Source organism: Medicago sativa, chromosome 3 (genome assembly GCF_051527215.1).
Source record: "Medicago sativa cultivar Bolivia chromosome 3, Bolivia_mono, whole genome shotgun sequence".
In the NCBI taxonomy this organism is placed as follows: Eukaryota; Viridiplantae; Streptophyta; class Magnoliopsida; order Fabales; family Fabaceae; genus Medicago; species Medicago sativa.
In genome coordinates this window covers 49,629,853-49,645,086 of record NC_140751.1, presented here as the reverse complement: position 1 = coordinate 49,645,086, position 15,234 = coordinate 49,629,853, and the positions used below count along the sequence as shown (strand labels likewise).

Below are 15,234 nucleotides of genomic sequence, written 5' to 3'. Positions count from 1 at the left end.
TTCTCTATTGGAATCCAATTCATGATTCAATTTCGATTTCACTTTCTTGATCAGTTTTTGATCGATTTTGTTTCTTCTCACTGTATTTCATTTTTCGTTTTTCTATCTGATTGTAATCGTTTTGATTTCGATCGTTTTCGTCTACGATTCGTATCTCAATTCTGTTTCTCATGTCTTATCCTTTACGATTCTGTTCGCAATTTGGTTCAATTTCGTTTTCATCAATTTTTCCCAATTCTTAGGGTTTGTGATTCAGTTTTTGATCACATTTTCAGTTTATCAAATCAACAACATTTTCTGTTCCATTTCACAAATTCCGATTCAATTTCACAATTGAAATTGACGGTTTGGTGGAGTTTCTTCGTTCTCTGTTTTTTTTACCTGTTTCACCGTGATTCGTTTTTCCTTTGCAAAACGGATTATCCGATTTGATGTTCTTGATCAATTTCTTGGTTAATGTACACGTTTTTAGTGAATCATCAATTTCCCTTTTGTGTTCGGTGGAGAGAATCATTGGTTTCTAGCCTTTGATTCGGTTGTCTATGGTGTTGGTGTGGATTGAAGCGTTTGCTTCTGCAGCACTGTGATCACAAGGTGTTTGTGCAAATTCCTCAATGAAAACATGTTGGCGTTTATTCAGTTTGATAGCTGCAGTTCTTGGTGCAACTGACGTTTATAGCTTATTGCTTCTAAGCTGTTGTAAAACTCGTCTACTGCACTCTATATGTTTGAAGATTTGTATGAGGCTTCCTTGGTTGGTTACCTGGACAAAGATAATGCATGTTGTTGCCTCATACTTGGTTCCTGGATCGTTGCTGAAGTTTGTGTTGCAGTGTTCTGCGTAATTTCTTTTCTATGAAGATTACTTTGGCCTGAAGGTCCATCTTTGAGCTGGTTTTCTACATCAGTGTTTTTGGATGCATAATTGTGTTAATTTTTGGTATATTGCTTCCTCAATGTGTTGAAATTTGGCAAGCCTGGGTTCAGATATGTAAGCTCTTTTCATCCACTTCTGTGTGAGGGTTCTACTCATGTTTGGAAATTATTGACCATCTTGGTAGCTTCTCCTACATTTTATGCCTTTGGCTTCCGTTTGCAATTGTGAAAAATTGAAGACAGTTTTGAGTTTTATGATATGCTACTGCTGCTATTACATCTTTTAGTGGGACTGTTATAGTTTGTCACTGCTGTTTGGCTGAGCAATCATGTGTTTAGTGTTCTGAGATCAATGGGCTGAAGACATGTGCAAGTTCTTGCTCAAAAGATTATGTGCTCAGCTGACATTTGATGAGGCTTCTAGTACATATCAGTTCTTTGTTGGCATTTTTGTCTCTTTTGTTATTGAGTAGCTTTATTGGCTTTGTGGTGAGCTTCTGTCTATGATGGTTAAGCATGATGCTTCTGTCATAGATGGTTAAGCATTTATGGTAGTTTATGTCAATGGTTGTTAAGTGTGACACTTCTTCCATTGATGGTTAAGCGTTGATATATTTTCTTGATGATTGCTTCTGCCTTTGATAGGTGGTTAAGCTTGTTGTTGTGCTTCTGTCAAGTGGTTAAACTTTGAGTATAGTTTTTGCTTGGTGGTTAAGCTTTTGCCTTATGAATTGATGATAATAGCTTCTGCCCTATGGTGGTTAAGCATGTCGCCCTTTGATGGCTTTGTTGTTGGTAGCTTCTGTTAAGTGGTTAAGCCTATAGTTTTGGCTTCTGCTTAATGGTTAAGCATTTTGCTGTATGTTTTTTTTTTATTAGTTCACTGCCTGAGTTCAGATTTTTTTTTGGGTTTTAGTAGCACAAGGTTCTGCTAGTGATGTTGGTATTTGTAGTTTGTGAGTGCTATGTTTTCCTTGCCTACACCATTGGTACCTCCCTGTTCTGGAGTGGTTATTCATACTTGCAGAAACTTGTTTTGCTTCTATACATTTGAAGTATTATTGAGGTTATACATCTGCTGGAAAGTTGTTTTTGGTTAGTAGTTGGAGTGCAGATTTTGCAAGATGTTTCTGTTGGAGGAAACAAGTGGTTTGATTGGAAGTCTTCTCTTATGGTGTGCAGCTTTGCATCAGTCATCTTATGCACATCAACTACTATCCTTTTGGTTGTCAAATACTTCTGCATTTTAATTTCCTCTGTTTGGTGTTAACTTTGTAATCCAAACTCAAGCTAAGAGTTCTCTTACCTTGATTTTGAGGGAGGCTATTAAGGATAATGATAGTTAGCAGTTGGTGTAATTGTTACTTAATAGCCAAGTCTGAAGTTAGTTAGAACTAGTGATAAGAAGTGTTAGTTACTAGTTAGTGGATGCCGATAAATAGGCCTTGATGTACTCTTTTATTGTAACTTTCTCATTTGCAATATTCAGTTTTCATCAATACACAAAACTTTGATCTATTTCTCTTATTCCTTCCATGGATGCCATGTTTCATAATAGCAATAGCCTCCCACAAGTTGGAGGTTGGTAAATGTCAACCAATCCCAACTTGGATAAGAGAGTGTGAAAAGGTTGAGGTAATAAAGCCTTGGTGAATAAATCTGCAACTTGGGCTTGAGAGGTAACAAGAAGCAACTTTAAGCATTTGTTATCATCTCTCTAATATTAATTTTAGTTTTAAGATTGTACCTGTATCATCACTGTAAAGTAGAGTAGATAACTAATTACTCCCTCCGTTTCAAAATGAGTGTCGCTTTAGCGAAAAAAAATTGTTTCAAAATGAGTGTCGCTTTCAGTTTCCAATGCAATAATAACTTTTTCTTTTCAATTGTACCCTCCAATTAATACTCTGCACACGACTTCCAAAGTATTACTTTTAAAACTAACCAATAGTTAATAAGGATAATTTGGTAAAATAACCATTATCTTTCTCTTAATCATTGCATTTCTTAATATGTGTGTAAACACCTAAAACGACACTCATTTTGAAACGGAGGGAGTACCTTTTAGAGACTATCCAAATATATTTAACATAAGGCTTCTGTAATGCAAATCAAATTTAGAAACTAGAGTAGATAACTAATTCTTGTATCATCTCTCTAATTTCCAATCCAGTTTATTTTAGAGGCTTCTGTAATGCAAATCAAATTTCATATGGCATCTAGATGTAATGTAAAGTTTCAAAACAAAATCTTATTAAGCAACTATCTGCATAAACTGATATATAACATGAGCTAGACTGTCCCAAGAATAGTTGAAAAAATGAGTGCAACTAGTAGTTTAGTCACATATGACCTCATCTTAGTTATACTGCTCTTAATTATTGATATTACAATACTTACTCTGTTAGGAAAATTATATCCATGATTTGATTAACAGTGCCATGCCAGATCTGTCGCATGCATAAATCATAATCACCTGATAAAATATGAAGCAAATGCAATTGGTCTAAGCTATAAATGGAATTATATAATAAGAACAAAATACAGAGATTTCATGCTAGATGTGGACTGGAGAGCGACAATCGATCAAGATGAGGATCAAGTATCTGGAAGCTGCATTGAAACAAGTATTATCAAGTAGAAAACAAATGAATGAAGTATCAAATTCTCATTAATTGGTAAATGATTACAAGCTTATTTATACATGAAATAGGGTGCATCACAGTAAACATATGATGACTGTATCTAATAAACCCTAATCACTAAGCTTGAGTTCCTTTCTTGCTGTCCAAGTTATCAGCTTCATCCTTGTTGTGAGTTAGCTTGCGCTCCAAGTTATCATCTTCACATTCATTATGTAATAGCCCCCCACAAGGTGGAGGTTGATAGAGGTCTAGCAAGCCCAGCTTGGATAATAAAAGGCCAAAAGGTTGAGGCAGCAAAGGCTTGGTGAAGAAATCTGCTAACTGATCTTTGGAAGTCACAGGCAAAAGCTTTAAAATACCAGCTTGAAGCTTTTCTCTTACAATGTGACAATCAATGTCCAAATGTTTGGTTCTTTCATGAAAAACCGGATTAGCAGCAATATGGAGAGCACTTTGATTATCACAAAACAACACTGAAGGTTTGTGACATGTAACATGTAAATCTCTGAGCAAGTAAAGGAGCCACTGCAGTTCACAAGCTGCAGAAGCTAGAGCCCTATATTCAGCCTCTGAAGAGGATCTGGATACAGTCAATTGTTTCTTGGTTCTCCAAGAGATTAAGGAATGTCCGAGAAAGAAACACTGGCCACTAATAGATCTTCTGGTGTCAGGACACCCTGCCCAATCAGCATCAGAAAAACCTTGCAGATGTAAAGAGGAGTTTCTGGGATTGCAACTCATTCACAATATATCAAAACAATAATTTTGAACTTCATTACCCACGTTTTTTCTGGATTGAATTTGAATAACTCAAAAAAAGTTTGTCAATTTATTATAGGTTTAATTAATATGCAGATCCCTAAACTATTTGAAATTTTTTAAATAAGTTCTTAACTAAAATATATGTAACCATATTCCTAAACTATTTTATAATTTTCAATTAGGTGTTTCTGTTAAACCACTATAATTTGTCAACACTAAACTGACATGCATATTATTATATACAGGCGTCCATGAGCTAATCATCCTTTAATGTAAAAAAAAGTGGTTATAACATGGTTTAGGAATATATATGATTACACATGTTTTAGTTTAGAGGTCTATTTAAAAATTCTCATATAGTTTAGAGATATGCATATTAACTAAACCTTTATTATCTTTATTAATGATCCGTTAAAATTCATTAAAAAATCATTTGAAAATTGTAAACAATTTATATTGTTTTACATATGGTTGTGATTGACACGATATATCCCATGTTGATCCAAATGGGATTTTGATTACCACAAAAATGAAATACCTCCAAACAAAAAGACTTTGTAAAAGAAATGAAGACTTAGACTAGTAGAATTTCTATGAACCTCATATTTTAAAATTGTCTTGAAGTTTCCACAATTTATTGATTTGGAAAACAAGAAAAAAGCAAGAAAAAAATGGGAAATATCCAAACAAGAAGGCTTGGAAAAGTGATTTGGAAAACTTAATTATTTTCTTTTGAAATATTTATATAAATAATTAAAGAGCTCTCCAAAAGAAATTATCCGGATCTTTTCGTCCATTTTGATTTTAATGAGAATATAATGATCAACATTTGAACCCATTTAGTGACAATGAAAAGAGACAGTAGAATACACGTATTATATCTAGAACCGTCAAATATGCCACAAATTCCAAAGCTCACTCCTGTTTTTGACAAGAGTAAATTTAGTGCATTTCATTCATAATAATTGTTGAGATACAAGATGGAATTCGAATAAAAGCATCGAAACTAGCATGATATGGAGCGTCCCTAGCTAAGCTATGGGCAACTTCATTGGACTGTTTCCTAATAAACCACACATCAGAGGTTACTAAGTCAAAACTAAGCAAGTATCTACATTCATTGATAATAGCATGAAAATAAGAAATGCCTTGCTTATTGTCGTAGATGCTGTCAACAATAGTTTTGGAATCCGTCTCAAAATCCATGTTAACCAACTGAAGATCATGAACCCATCGAAGAGCCGAGAACATACCTAACGCTTCCCCCAAGTCTATATCTACCAAAGGTGAAATCCATTCCGACCTGGCTAAGAGATATCATCCTTCATCGTCTCGAATGCAAATTCCTATTCCTACCGTGTTCAATGACTCAAAGAAAGGCGCATCAACGTTACATTTATACCTTCCTATGCCTGGCTTTGTCCACTTGGTCTCATGCTTCACTTCCACCTGACTGACCCATTGATTCCTAGTTACTTGAGCATTTTTCCAACCTGTGAGAAGGTTTCCTGCTCGTTCGCAAATTGTTTGGACAGATTCTGTTATGTCATTCCATAACTTATTATTTTTGTGTTTCCACAAACTCCATAAGGTAACCCCAAACACTTGCTTTTGTTGCCCATCAAGCTGTTGTAAGATATCATAAATGGTGGGTGCAAAACCAACAGAGTTGTTGAGAGTAGGTAGCAATTTGTTAAACCTTATGTTTTCCGTAAGAGAACTTATTTTAGGGTGTGTTTGGATTGAGGGTTTAGGAGGGGAAGGGAGGGGAGGGTTCATTTTTATTTTTTAAACTACGATCAATGTAAAATGTTTTTTCAAAATTAATTAAGTGGTTTTGAAGTATTATCTGATCATTTATCATATTGTTAATTCAATTTTCTAAAAATCATTTTATAATGTCCGTAGTTTAAAAAAGAAAATTAAACCATCCCCTCCCTTCCCCTCCTAAACCCTCAATCCAAACACACCCGTCTCGGTTACAATTTGTAATTATCAATTTTAGTGAACCTAGATAAAGGAATTTTAGGCACTTTTTTTCCAGAAAAAGGAAAATAAAAAAAATTATGAAAACTTTTATTTCAAAAAATTATTTTCCCTAAATAAAATTGTGAAAAATGTTGGGACCCAAAGACCCCAACTTTCGTTTTCATGACCTTTTTTGTCTTGAGGGCCAGGGATAAGTTTTAAGCAACCCTATAAATGACACATAATAATATCATAGTTTAATCTAATGTTTGATAAGTTAGCATGATCTGTGTTAAAAACAACATGATAGGATACATAATAAATTATTAATTGTTGAATCAATTTAAAAACATATTAATATTTCAATATACAATTTCAATTTTATAATACGCAATGATTGTTGCTAAATCATCCACTACACACTAATTAAGGAATTTTTTTTTTTTGAATGGCAATATATTATATATAGAAAGGGATTTTGTTAATTATACAGGGCATGAGATACTAAAGTAAGGAAAATGCGTCCTCGTGAGCTTAGCTCAGTTGGTATGGACAACGCATAAAATATGCAAGGTACGAGGTTCGAACCCCGGCCACCACCAAAAAAAAATGTAAGGAAAATGCAAGTGACACATCAAAAAATGAATATAAATAATTATACAGGGCATGATCACCTCTCATAAAATTAAGTCTGCCTAAAAAAATTTGCATTTTGCTTCTCTACAAATAATGTAAGGTATGCACTCTATACAGGGCATGATCACCTCTCATAAAATTAAGTCTGCCTAAAAAAATTTGCATTTTGCTTCTCTACAAATAATGTAAGGTATGCACTCTATACAGCAACACTACAATCACCTTTCTGTGAAATATCCCCATGAGTTTCAATAGAAGAATGTTGAGATACTTCCATTTTTGCCATATCAGATGGTGGTGGTTCACTTATATCATTAACATGAGAAAGTTGAGAATTAACAAAATCTTCTGTTGGATTGATTTCTAGTGGATCGACCTCATCAGGGTCACTGTAATGTGTGTGATTGACGACATCTGCATCATCTGAAAGTGTTGTGTTGTTGATATCGTGACTTACATCACAAAACTGCGAGTCATCTATCATGATATGATCACACGGCCGTAGATCTTGATGAATCTCAGTAGCTGCATGTAGCTCCTCAATATTTTCCTCACCAGTCATATGGTTAAGCTCTTCCTTTATTTCTTCATCAGTTTCTTGCTTTAGATCATCATGGTTAAATTCGGCAGCTAAATCATCATCGTTTTCATCATCTTCATAACCAAGATCAGATTGATCAACACTTAGGTGTGCATCGCAGAGGTGCATATTCTCAGCATCGGCATCTGCATGAATCATATGGACAGAACTAACTGCACTTTCCACGGTACATAATTGTGCATGATTGTCCATCTCTCTATCCATATGGCTTAGATGCAATTGGCCAACATCAATAGCAGTGCCATAGAATTCAGGTTGTTCGTCGTCACTAACGACATTGTATTGAACCGCACCATCCTTCCGCAATCGTTTACCTGCCCCACCTTTTCTTCTAATCCTCTCTTTTCCCCTTCCCCTTTTTCCATGTTCAGCTTGTGGGGTTGATGTTACTATCCTTGGACCACTGAATTGGTCTCTCAAACATTCATGGGCAATATATCGTATCCGAGATATTGATTCGATTTGTTGAGGATCTAACCCTTTTGTTGAAAAGGTGTCAGCTATGTGTGCATGATTTACCCTAATCCCCAAAACTCACAACCTGCAACCTTTGCCAAACCCAATTTCAGAAAACATACCTAAGATTAGAGAATATGAATCCCAATTTCTGATCACCCAAACCCCCAAATGATTTGCAACAATGTTTGTAGGTTCTATGGGAAACATAGCAGTCAAAACAACATAGAAAACATGCATTCTCAACATAATTCATTTCATTATAGCAACCTAGCATAACTTTCTAACCCTAAAATCAAGAACACAACAATTCATCAAATTTCAGAATTATACATATTATTAGTGAAAGGAATCCCACTCTTACCTTATCTCAGCAAATTCTACAGCAAAAATGGTTGGATTCTCTCTTCCTAGCTCTTCTCCTAGCTTCCTCTTCCTTCTCTCAAAACCAGTTTCTAAAGTTTTTACGTGAAAATGTTTCTGCCTCCTTTTCTTTCTTTTTTTCTCCCAAAAACTATAACCTCCCCTCTTTTCATTTAACTCCCACTAAACTCACATAATTACTATTTAATTCCCTTTAATTAAAATAAATAATAATTCTATATTATTTCTATTTCTCATATTATTTCCTCAAATAATAAAACAATATTCATTCAAATAAAACACAACTCCATAAATCATATAATAAAATAGAATTACACCATATATCACATAAAATCACACAAAACATATATTTCACATGAAATCACACACACACACACACACAGATATATATATATATATATATATATATATATATATATATCAAATAAAGTCATATAAAAATATTCACACATCTACTAAAAATAATTAAATAAAAATGGGGCGTTACAACTCTCCCCAACTTATAGAATTTCGTCCTCGAAATATTACCTCAAGCAAACAACTCAGGATATGACTCCTGCATCTTACTCTCCATGTAATATCCCGCCTGTCAGTGTCGGAATATTACCGTCAATCGTGCTATAAGATTAATATAAAGGAAAGTAAGTTTATGGAGAACATTATCAAGTGATGACAGTCAAATACGAGCTAAGTCTCAGAGTCGTATTTAACACGCTTAAGATAAAGGGTATTTTGGTAATTTCACACAAAAGGATATTTATTTGATATTTGTCCCAAAATATCTCATTTTCTCCCAACTTTTCTCTCTCTTGGTTGGAAAAGTTTATCTCCTCCTTCTCTCTACTCTCCATCGCCTCTCTTCCTTCTTCTTCTTCTTCTTCTTCTTCTTCTTCTTCTTCTTCCATCAATCCTTTCCAAACTATTTCCAAATCATGAAACAAGTTGTGTAAGTTTTCCAATGGTGCTAGAAGCTTGGATTAATAGGTAAGTTTCAATTCTTCTCTCCTTTATGAAGTTAAGGTTTTGATTAAGTTGGATTCTTGAATGATCAAGCTTATGTTGTGGTTTGTACATAATCATGGAGGTATATAGAAGCTTGGGTTAGCAATTTTTCCATCTTAAAGCTCATAAAGAGATGTTCAAGGGAAGCTAGGTTTTTGATGCAGAGAAAAGTTGGAATTGGAGCTTAAGCTGGGGCTGTTGCTTAATCAACTAGGTGAGTGTTTCATTAATTTTGAATTTGAGGTTGATTATCGATGAATTTCATGAAATAGTGGTAAGCTCAAGTTCTGGTTTTTAATTCGTAACTATTTCTATGTAGCTTGAAATTGAATGATTGCTGAAGTTTTGGATTCGTCATTCAATTCCCTATAGTTCGGACACAAATTTTGTATAATTCGGATTTGAAACGAGTTCGGAAAACATGTTTAAAGTTTGTTATTTTCTGCTGGATTTTGGCTGCGGATTTTGGAACAGGGCTTCATTAAAATGGTAAGAACTCTTTCCATGTAACTCTGAATTGAGTGGTTGTTATTGCTGTGGATAGATAACGAAATTCCCTACAATTTAGACACAAGAATTATTAAATTCTATTAAGTATAGTAGGAGAAAAGTTACCTGCAAGTTTGGGGAAAGTTTCAGTCTCGTTTCTGTACCAATGTCCACTCTTTTGTTAAACTGTACAAATTGGATGGTTAATCCTCAAAACAAAAATTATATTTGGAATCCTGACACCCTAAGCTTTCCAACGAGTGGTCGTTTGCTCAAAACCGATATCGTTTGGTATTTTAATTAAATTGTTAAAGTCAAGGCATTGATGCTGGATATTGCAGGGTACGGGTTTTGCATAAGTGAGTTATATTGAATGGACAAGGACTGAAGCAGAGGTCTGAAAATAAGGCTTCTAAGAGCAAGATAAGAGGGTTGAAGGGAAAGCAATGATATGAGCTTTGAGTTGTGGCAAAAGATATTGAGAGAATCAAGAACTTTTATGGTGAGTTCCATAGATAGTTTTCGCACCCTTGGGATTATGTTTTTATCTTGTGAGGATAATATGAATATTAGGAATTTTATATGTTATGATTAGTTACCCAAATTATGCCATGCTTGCTAACTCATGAATACTTGTTGAAAAGATGTTTTACATGTTTTTATATATTTACTTAAGAATAAAGCAAGTATTTAATATGTTGGTAAAGCGTGGCATGCGAGAGAATAATATTCATTATGTCCGGGTAGCATAAAATAAGAAAGGGGAAAGAACTAGAGCCTCGATATAGTTATCGAGAACTAGATAGTTAGCATGAATTATTTATGCTAGGATGTGAGAGATTGGATATCTTTTCACAAAGAAAGTTAAGCAAGAATCCTAAATATGATAAGACGCGAAGTGTAATCTCTTCGCATATGTTTAAGATAATCAAGCATTATGTTAAGACGTGAATTGATGATTAATCTCTTCACATATGTAAGAATCAACAAGTAAGCATGAAAATGTTTAACCTTTCATGATATGTTTAAGATTAAGATTTATGATTAAAAAAATGAATATGTAGGTGACATGTCTCTTGCAATCCATGAATGTATGGATTCAAGGGGTTCTCATGATGGGAACGATTTAAGCCGTAAGGGACCCGCATGTCACTGAGTAAGTAAGATGTAGGTGTTCGTGTCTCTTGTTATCCACGCCAGGGGGATACGAGAGGTTCTCGACCTAAGGGGAACAGTTCAAGCCGCAAGGGACCCGCACGACACCGAGGGAGTCCGATGTACGTACATCGGTCATGTATGGGATTGTTCTTGGGGTTACTCCACCCGGGACTCTCCGTAAAATGAACTCAGATAATAATGTTTGTTCAACGCTAACCAAGTATGACCCTGACTTTATTTATGTTTATGTTGCAAGAAATGAATTTATGTAAGATTATATTTATGAGCAATAGCACGAGATGCTATTAGACAAGTATAAGATATGAAATAGATCAAGTAAAGAATGTTATGCCGATGACGATCTTAGGTTCCCCTAATCGTCCGGTTTAGGATTGTGTCATGAATATGTTATGTTAAGTCTTGATGCGTTTAACGTATCTTGAGTTAGCGGTCCTAGGATCCCTTGACCGCCATGACACGTATGATAGTAAGCCTATAACAAGTAAGATGAATTATGACGGTCCTAGTATGCACAACCGTCTAAGTATGCAAGTCCCCACACACGTATAATCAACCGTCAGGTTGTAATGTAGACACGTGGTGACCGTAGGTTTCCCCTTGAGGTTGCCTTTAGCCTAGGATTAGGTGGAACTCACTGAGACATTATGTCTCATCCCAATCCTATTTTGTTTCAGATATCAGGTGGATTAGCAAGCCAGTAGCCGAATGGATGATGCGACAAGTGTTCGTTCGTACTTGCAGCTGGATGGAGTGGATTTTAAAGGATGCTTTTATGATGTTTTAGAAAAGTTAAGTTGTATTATCATTGTACGAACGCCCTTGTTGTCTTTTATATTCATTCGAAGTTTTATTGTTGTAAATTTTTAATGTATCCAGTACTAAATTAACGCACTTGCTAGGCTTTCTAGATACGTCTAGTATGGGTGTTACACTCCAACTCCCAAGTAAGACTTTCACCAGTTGCTCCTCCCCAAACAACTCTCACTAGAGGTATCTCCTTGCCTCTCAACGTCTTCACCTTGCGATCATCAATCCTCAAAGGTAAAGTTTCTACCGTAAGGTTGTCTCTAACTTGCACATCATCTCTAGGAATGACATGTGAAGAATCCGCTACATACTTCCGAAGTTGCGACACATGAAACACATCATGCAAGTTCGAAAGATGTGGTGGAAAACCAACTCTATAAGCCACTGTGCCAATTCTCTCAGATATTTGATAAGGACCAATAAACTTCGGAGTCAACTTCTTGGACTTCAATGCACGACCCACACCGGTCATAGGAGTGACTCTCAAGAACACATGGTCACCCTCTTGAAACTCAAGGTCCTTCCTACGCTTGTCATTATAGCTCTTCTGTCGACTCTGCGACGCTTTCATATGCTCTCTTATCATCTTGACCTTCTCCGTAGTCTGCTGAACTATTTCAGGTCCCAACACGATACTTTCACCCGACTCAAACCAACAGAAAGGAGTCCTACACCTTCGACCATATAAAGCTTCGAAAGGTGCCATACCAATACTTGAATGGTAGCTATTGTTGTACGTGAACTCTATCAATGGTAGGTGACTGTCCCAAGCTCCACCTTGCTCAAGTACACACACCCTCAACAAGTCTTCTAATGATTGAATCGTTCTTTCTGACTGACCATCCGTTTGCGGATGATACGCTGAACTCAACTTCAATTGAGAGCCCAAAGCTTCTTGCAAGCTTTTCCAAAATCTCGAAGTGAACCTCGAATCTCTATCCGACACAATACTCAACGGGACACCATGCAACTTCACAATATTATGAATATAAATCTCCGCCAACTGAGCTACTGAATAGGTGATATTAATCGGAATAAAGTGTGCCGACTTCGTCAATCTATCGACAACAACCCAAATGGCATCATGCCCGCTTTGAGTGTTTGGTAAACTCGTCACAAAGTCCATGGAGATGCTATCCCATTTCCATTCCGGCACATCTAATGGTGTCAACAAACCAGCAGGCTTCTGATGTTCAACTTTCGATTTCTGACAAGTTAAACAAGCATAAACAAATTGCGCGACATCACGCTTCAATCCAGACCACCAAAACAGTTTCTTCAAGTCATGATACATCTTTGTAGCTCCCGGATGGATACTCAAGCTACTTCTGTGACTTTCTTCTAAAATCAACTTTTTCAATTCATTATTATCAGGGATACAAATCCTGCCTCGGAATCTCAACACTCCTTGATCATCAACCTGGAAATCACCATCTGCAGTCTGATTACTAGCAACCATCAAGTCTACAAATTTCACATCAACTTCCTGTGCTTCCTTGATACTCTTCAAGAAATCATCATTAATCTTCAACATACCCAACTGCACACTCTGAGGTGCCAATTCACAAACAAGACTCAAGTCTCTAAACTGCTCTAGCAATTCAAATTCTTTCACCATCATAGCCGACATGTGCAATGTTTTCCTACTCAAGGCATCTGCAACCACATTGGCTTTACCCGGATGATAATTCAAACCAAAATCATAATCCTTCAACAATTCTAGCCACCTTCTCTGCCTCATATTCAACTCCTTTTGATCAAATAAATATTTCAGACTCTTATGATCACTAAACACTTCAAATCTGGAACCGTACAAATAGTGCCTCCAAATTTTCAACACAAAAACCACAGCAGCCAACTCTAAATCATGTGTAGGATAGTTCTTCTCATGTATTCTTAACTGTCTCGAAGCATAAGCTACTACCTTTCCATCTTGCATAAGCACACCGCCTAAGCCCAACTTAGACGCATCACAATATACCACAAAAGGTTTATCTGGCTCTGGCAAAATCAAAATTGGAGCCATCGTCAATCTTCGCTTCAACTCATTAAAGTTATTCTCACACTGAGCATCCCACACAAAAGCTTTACCTTTACAGGTCAACTGAGTCAATGGAAGTGCCAACTTCGAAAATCCTTCGATAAATCTTCTGTAATAACCAGCCAAACCAAGAAAACTTCTAATCTCCGTAACTGACTGAGGAGTCTCCCACTGTGATACCGCTTCAACCTTCGACGGGTCTACAGCAATACCACTACCAGAAATAATATGGCCAAGGAAACTTACTTCACTTAACCAGAACTCGCACTTTGACAGTTTTGCATACAACTTCTTTTCTTTCAGCACCTGTAAGACAATCTTCAAATGTTCTGCATGCTCTTCTTCATTCTTAGAATAAATCAAAATATCATCAATAAATACAACAACAAACTTATCCAGAAAAGCATGAAAAATTCTGTTCATATACTCCATGAACACACTCGGCGCATTAGTAACACCGAAAGGCATCACTTTATATTCATAGTGTCCATACCGTGTCCTAAAGGCCGTCTTCTGCATATCTTCATCCTTCACCTTAATCTGATGGTAACCTGACCTCAAATCAATTTTACTAAACACGCGAGCACCCACTAATTGATCCATCAAGTCGTCAATTCTCGGAAGTGGATACCTATTCTTTATCGTCACTTTATTCGGCTGACGGTAATCTATGCACAATCTCATGCTACCATCCTTCTTCTTAACTAGCAACACAGGTGCTCCCCAAGGTGACACACTTGGTCTTATAAACTTCTTATCAAGCAAGTCTTCTAACTGTTTCTTCAACTCTGCTAACTCAACTGCTGACATACAGTAAGGAGCCATCGACACAGGCTTCGTACCTGGCACAAGATCGATCGAAAATTCAACCTCCCTCTCTGGTGGTACATCAGGAATCTCATCAAGAAACACTTCTGGAAATTCATTTACAATAGGTAACCTGTCAATCACAGCTTGATTCTCTATAGATAAATACGCCATTAAAGAAAACATCAAGCTCCCATCATGCTCTAACTGCTTCAGCTGCTTAGTAGATAACAATTTTGCTCCACTCTCTTCTTCAGCAGAAGAAAAACACACCTACTTTCTAAAACAATTAATATGGACATGGTTGTACTCCAACCAGTTCATACTAAGGGTTACACAACAAACAACAAACAGGATAACAAGGACAATACAAAATTGTCACACAACACTACTAGGCTCGACACGACTCTACTAATTGGCCGGACGGACCAACCTGCTCTGATACCAATTGTAACACCCCGTTCTCAAACAACGTAATATTAATAAATAAAATCAGAGTAATCACACAACGGAGTGTCACACTACTTTTCAAAATTTCATAAATAGAAAATACCTAATTATTTAAATACCAACATTTAGAA

At 36.1% G+C, this 15,234-nt stretch overlaps 1 long non-coding RNA gene across 2 annotated transcripts; it reads left to right on the top strand.

Moving 5' to 3' along the window:
* Nucleotides 1-8,908: 8,908 nt before the first annotated feature.
* On the top strand, nucleotides 8,909-11,909 carry LOC146937965 (uncharacterized). 2 transcript variants are annotated; one of them, XR_015031085.1, is made up of 5 exons: nucleotides 8,909-9,312; nucleotides 9,413-9,544; nucleotides 9,650-9,819; nucleotides 10,161-10,321; nucleotides 11,673-11,909. It is a non-coding gene; the product is annotated as an uncharacterized LOC146937965 (long non-coding RNA). The 2 variants fall into 2 exon arrangements; XR_015031084.1 differs by having other exon boundaries at nucleotides 9,650-10,321.
* The last annotated feature ends 3,325 nt before the right edge of the window (nucleotides 11,910-15,234 follow it).